The sequence below is a fragment of the Mus caroli genome, chromosome 2 (assembly GCF_900094665.2).
Source record: "Mus caroli chromosome 2, CAROLI_EIJ_v1.1, whole genome shotgun sequence".
Taxonomy (NCBI): domain Eukaryota; kingdom Metazoa; phylum Chordata; class Mammalia; order Rodentia; family Muridae; genus Mus; species Mus caroli.
In genome coordinates this window covers 15077284-15083809 of record NC_034571.1, presented here as the reverse complement: position 1 = coordinate 15083809, position 6526 = coordinate 15077284, and the positions used below count along the sequence as shown (strand labels likewise).

At 45.1% G+C, this 6526-nt stretch overlaps 1 pseudogene; it reads left to right on the top strand.

Annotated features, from left to right (window-relative positions):
- The window catches only part of LOC110289793, a 3493-nt pseudogene extending 1771 nt beyond the window's left edge, over positions 1-1722 (top strand).
- The last annotated feature ends 4804 nt before the right edge of the window (positions 1723-6526 follow it).

The following is a 6526-nucleotide window of genomic DNA, read 5'->3' as shown; positions in this document are numbered from 1 at the left end:
CTCCTTCTCCTTCTCCTTCTCCTTCTCCTTCTCCTTCTTCTTCTTCTTCTTCTTCTTCTTCTTCTTCTTCTTCTTCTTCTTCTTCTTCTCCTTCTCTCCTCCTCCTCCTCCTTCTTCTTCGGCCTTTTTTATTAGCATTTTCTTCATTTCCATTTCAAATGCTTTCCCCAAAGCCCCCTATACACTTCCCCCACCCTGCTCTCCAATCCACTCTCTCCTGCTTCCTGGCCCTGGTATTCCCCTGTATTGGGGCATATTATCTTCGCAATATCAAGGGCCTCTCCTCCCATTAATGGCTAACTAGGCCATCCTCTGCTACATATGCAACTAGAGACACAGCTCTGGGGAAGGGGGTACTGGTTAGTTCATATTGTTGTTCCTCCTATAGGGTTGCAGACCCCTTTAGCTCCTTGGGTACTTCCTCTAGCTCCTTCATTAGGGGCCCTGTGTTCCATCCAATAGATGACTGTGAGCATCCACTTCTGTATTTGCCAGGCATTGGCATAGCCTCACAAGAGAGAGCTATGTCAGGGTCCTGTCAGCAAAATCTTTCTGTCATATGCGATAGTGTCTGGGTTTGGTGGCTGATTATGGGATGGATCCCTGGGTGGGGCAGTCTCTGAATGGTCCATCCTTTTGGCTCAGTTCCGAACTTTGTCTCTGTAACTCTTTCCATGGGTATTTTGTTCCCCATTCTAAGAAGGACTGAAGTGTCCACACTTTGGTCTTCCTTCTTCTTGAGTTTTATGTGTTTCATGGCAAACGTCTTAACATTGCACTTGTACAACGGGTAGCTGAAGAATTTTACCAGGTGGAGCCCTATGCAGTTACTTGTTATAATCAGGAAAAATTCATTCTCTTCATGGTATCCAAAGTTGATTTAGTGAAGGACTGCAACTTTAAAGACTTGCAGAAACACCTTTTAGCACACGCCCCGCTTGGTGACGTGGTGCGATTGATAGATAACCTTCCCTTTACATGCCATGGCCATTTTAATGGATTAATTTATGTTCTAAAAAGTAATAGTGGAGGAAAATATAGGACATTTACTACGGAAGATGCTGTCAAAAGCTTGCCAGCTGTGGATCCAACCGCTCGATTCATTATGTTGGCTCTTATGACAAGCATGCATATGCTTTAGACATTTATGAAAAGGACCATGTCTGGAAGCTAAAATGTGAAGGAGCTCTCTTTTCTTCTCTGTGTCTGAGCCTGATTCCACACCGCCTGTACTGTGCTATGCTGGCAAGACTCTTACTGGCTGTAAATCCTGCTGCTGGGAGCACGGTGTGGAAGCACCCCTGTGGAAAGCCACTTCTCTCTTCCCCACAGTGCTACCAGCACTACGTTTGCATCGGCTGTGTGGAGCGCAGTTTGTTCTGCTTCACACACTCAGGAGCGCAGGTCTGGCGCTTTCCTGCTGAAGGTCCAATCTTTTCCTCCCCATGTGTCTCAGGACCAGAACAAGAAATATTTTTGTGTTCCCATGATTGCTTTATCTACTGCTGTAGCGTGGAAGGTCACCTCCGGTGGAAATTTGAGACTACAGCCAGGGTGTACGCAAGGCCTTTACTTTCCATATCCACTTGGGGGAAGTGGACCTGCTCAGCAATATTCTTTGAGGGCAAGCTCAATATTTCTTGTCAGCAGTTCATTCTGGTACTCAACACTAAATGCAAATCATCAGCTTCAGTGCTCTCAGCAGGCAGACACCATGCATGAACCAGCAGCTGTAGTTCAATCCTGAGGAAACTACAAGGCTCACCAACCAGCCTGAGGCACAGAAGTGGCAAGAAGCTTTGAGAACCTCACAAGCAGTTCTTTGTGGTGGTGTTACCACAAGCGCAAGGGGAGCCAATGCATGCATGTCGTTATCGCAGAATAGTGAGGCAGAGCAAAGAAACCAATGCTCTCACCCCCACTGTCGACGGTCACATTTGTATTCCTTCATCATGTGTCTCAAGTGGAAACTCAAGGCTTCTCTGGAAAGTCAGTTGTGTTGGATGGTGTTTGGCTGGGGCAAACATGTGAAGGAACATGATGCTAAGCAGACACAGGTGAAAGGATGTGCAAGCACACGAAGGAACATGTGATGGAGGATTCTTCACTGACAGCACACATGTATTGCTCTGCCTTACATTAAGTAATTGAGCTCCATATGCTGGGACTTCATAGAGAGAAACACACCAAAAAATTTCTGGTGACGTGCTGGCAGCTTCTTGCTGCTTCTGTATACTCTGACTGATTGGCAGAGTGATGTCAGCTGAGACAGACTTACCTGCTGAGGCAAGGTCTGTGGAAGGCACATGATATTTGGCAGGTATAAACAGAACCCAGAAGGCAGTGATGGAGGCTTGCTTTCGTAGCTGGCTTTGCAAAGCTTCTTGGTCTCCAGTCTTCTCTGATTTCACTTTGTGGCAATGAACTTCCCCTGGCATCCCTGGTGGTCCTGGTCCCTCCTGCTGACTTGTGTTGATTTGGCTGAAGCCTGGCTGTTCCTGCTAGGTGGTGCCACTACTGCTTCTATCCAGACATGACCAAACTGGACTGCTGGTGTATCTGTGAAGTGTTTGCTAGCGGGTGGAGCCGCTGCTGCCTGCTGACCTGTGAATTGAACTGCTGGTTTCCACGACAGATGAGAGTTGCTCCAAAGAACCTTTCTAAAGAGGTCCAATCCACCTCTCCAGCCCCCACATCCGTTCTCTTCTACTACCTCTGATGAATGGTGGACTAGAAGGGAAGTTAAAGCGCTTAAGCAACATCATTAAAAGTAGGATTTGAAAATATTAAAGTTAGCCGGGCGTGGTGGCGCACGCCTTTAATCCCAGCACTCAGGAGGCAGAGGCAGGTGGATTTCTGAGTTCGAGGCCAGCCTGGTCTACAAAGTGAGTTCCAGGACAGCCAGGGCTATCAGAGAAACCCTGTCTCGAAAAACCAAAAAAAAAAAAAAAGAAAAGAAAATATTAAAGTTATACACATCCTTTCACTGTTTGCTATATCAAAACATCCCTTCACCTCTGTCTGCTCTAGGAAAACATCCTTTCATGGGTCTGCTTTAACAAGACTTCCTTTCATCTGTGTGACCCAGCAAAACATCATTTGACACAACTGACTTTCCAAAGGAACTAGAATTTCCCACCTAACTAGGGAGGCAGGGCAGGAAGATCTCTGTGAGTTCAAGGCCAGTCTGGTCTACAAAGCAAGTGCAGGACAGCCAGGGCTGGCTCCACTGAGAAACCCTGAGGTATGGTGTGATGGCACATACAACCTAGTACTTGGGAGGCAGAGGCAGGTGGATCTCTATGACTTTGAGGCCAGCCTGGTCTACACAACAAAGTTAGCCAGGACTATAGTGAGACCCTGTCTTTAAAAAAAGAAGAAGAAGAAGAAGAAGTGATAGTAAAATACCAAGTTGAGTACACCTAAGGGTTTTAATAAGAAATGAGAAACAACACTAAGCTGCCAAAGGACCCCTGTCTGTCTCCTTAAGCAAGGCTTTAATAGAGAACCACACAGAACTATTGACACGTTTCACTCAGACCACACCACCAAAGAACTTGATACAAAATGTCTACTTTACATTATTTATTTATTTTATAAAGCGGATTTCTGAGTTTGAGACCAGCCTGGGCTACAAAGTGAGTTCCAGGACAGCCAGGGCTACACAGAGAAACCCTGTCTCAAAAACAAACAAACAAAAAAAGATAAATTTAAGATTCTGTTGACACCTGTCAATTCTGTGGAACCCCGTCCTGTGGATAGGAGACAAGGCAGGAGCTGACAGGCCGTTAGCCTAAGCTGGAGTCAGAGTCTGATGCTCTCAGCTGGAGCTCCTGTTCTGCACTCCTATGCTGGATGCATACACATGCTTCCTTGGCCGCTTTCCCTGTGCCCATCTGCTGGCATGGCTGGCTGCCCATCTACAAGTTTGGACTCCTGCCTCAGTGTGTAGGTGCCAGAAGAGTAACAGTTTACTCCAGCAACCTGGGCAGTCGTGACGGTGTGTTCTCGGCCTTTCGTCCAGACACGAGTCAGCAGAACTTGGGCACCTTTATCATAGTGCAACCATGTTTCACCAGATGCTCTCTACAGAGAAAATCAAAAAGGCAGTAGTGGGGAGAAGATGGAAGGTACCCCGGATTTAAGTAGAACGATTTCGCTGAAGCAGCCGTGAAGAAAAGCATTGTCAGGAGCCCTGACTGCGAGGATGTCCCACCTTAATAGACAACTGTGCCACAAAAGGCAGCACAGGGAGAGTCAAAGGGATGAAGTGTGTTTCCAGAAGAAAAAAAAAATTGGGGTGAGGGTGGGAAGGGCTTTGGGGGATTAAATCCAGAGCACTGTGCAGGTGCTTTACTTGTGAGCTAGGTGTGCCCAGAGCCCCTGGCGCTTCTTCATAGAGGTCTTGGGAGAATAAGGTTTTCTGGGATTTAGAGAAACTAAGAGCTCACTGAGAGTGAGCAAATAACCAAGATAAAAGTGTGTTCTACAGAATCTGCTTCTAGCCCAGTTACTAACATAAGATCCTTGAACATAGAAATTATCTACTTCCTAGATTTCATTAAACCTACAAAATGGTAGGGGTGAGTAACAGCGTGCAAGGCAAATGGGTTTCCGTTTGGTTTGTCTTGAGCCAGAGTCTCATTATATTGCTCAGGCTGACCCTACATCTCTGGACTCAAGCTACCATTGCAACCCCAGGCTCCCAGGTATCTGGGAGCAGAGACCCGCTCCACAGGCAGCTCAAGCATGAGGTTTCACACTTCTGGAAAAGACAGCTTAAGGTCAAATTTCTCTGATGCTTCAAATGCAGGAGAAGGGTTTCAAATGCAGAAGTAGAATCGCACATTTCAGAAGGACGAACAAGATCTTATAGTCAGATGATTGATTTTCCGGTTCGGAAGAAAATAAGTTACGAAGCTCTTTACTCATCAATCTTGCAGGACTCCCGGAAGATGAATAAGGTGTCTTTCTTTCGGAAGGACAAAGGGTGAATACGAGCATCTGTGAAAACCACGACCCATTAGAGTAACCTGTGCATCTTTAAAAAGTATTTAAACAACGATGGCTAGCAAGACCTAGAGGTGCGATTTCTTCTCCCCTCCCCCTCATCTCCCCCTGCCCTTCCACTCCCCTCTCTCTCCCCACTTCTTCCAGAGTCTCACATATCCCAGGCTGGCCTTGAACTATTTAGCTGAAGATGACCTTGAACTTCTGACTCTCCTGCCTCTGCCTCCTACGTGCTGGGGTTGCAGGGGTGCCCCAGCATGCCTAGTTCATGCAGTGCAGAGAATGGAACTCAGAAGAGGCCGGGCAAGCATCTATTCATTGAGCTTGCCCTCAGCCATGATGTTAGCTTATTGTCTGCCAACTGATATGAATTGTCTTTACTGCTGTTACTACTCTGACGAGTCAGAACAAAAAATAAATAAATAAATAAAGTTATCGTGTTACCTTAAGCAATGAAATAGTGTGTGTGTAGCGCTCATCCTATCCTAGAATCTGCCAAACACTACAAGGGATTGAAACCCATTCAGTAGATTTAGTCTTTATCAAAAGAAGTTTATAATAAATGCTGTCATGACTTAGATATTAGGAAAAAAAATCAGTTTTCTGAACTTGATTCACCAGTTGTTAGTTATGGAACCTCAGACAGGAGCTGAATTGTATGAGACACAGGAGCTAAAGTATTTATCCAGCATATGTGAGACTGTTACTCTGAGAATGTAGTGGGGGAGGAAGGGAGGGAAGGAGGGGAGGAAGGGAAAAGGAAGGAAGAAAGGAAGGAAGGAAGGAAGGAAGGAAGGAAGGAAGGAAGGAAGGAAGGGAGGGAGGAAGGCAGGCAGGCAGGCAACATGGTTCAGTAGGTGAAGGTGCCTGCCACCAAGCATGACCTGTGTTTGATCCCTGGAGCCCACATGGTAGGAGAGAACAAACTCCCTTATGTTGTTCTGAGGTTGCCACACATATCCCATGGCTAAAATGTCCCCATATTTGTACCCACAAATAAATAAATAAATAGATAAATAAATAAGTGTAATTTTAACCCTTTTTGAGAAAGAATAGAACACATAAAAATTTTTAAGTAAATCATTTATTCTCTTTGAATCTTACTTTTCTTTGAAGTGGAGTGGCAGTGCTTGCTTGTCCTAGTATCCTTAATGTGATTAGTCCTGTAAACGACTTGACAACATAAAAGCTCTCTGTGAATTATATAGTACTGTTTAAAAAAAAAACTAGGAAGCATTTTTATATCTCTAGAAAAAGCCACCATTATATAACATTTCTGGGAATGTACAATGCTGGAAAGTAACTTTTCATGAACATTTTTTCATTCAGTCTGGGGATGAAACCAAGGGCCTTTTACATGTTATGTAACCTTTCTTTTAAAAAAAATTATTTTACTTCAACGATGTGTATCTGTGTTTGTAAGTCTGGGTGTGTGCATATGAGTATAGGCATATAGTTTTGTTTGTTTTTTGTTTTTTTCGAGACAGGGTTTCTCTGTGTAGCCCTGGCTGTCCTG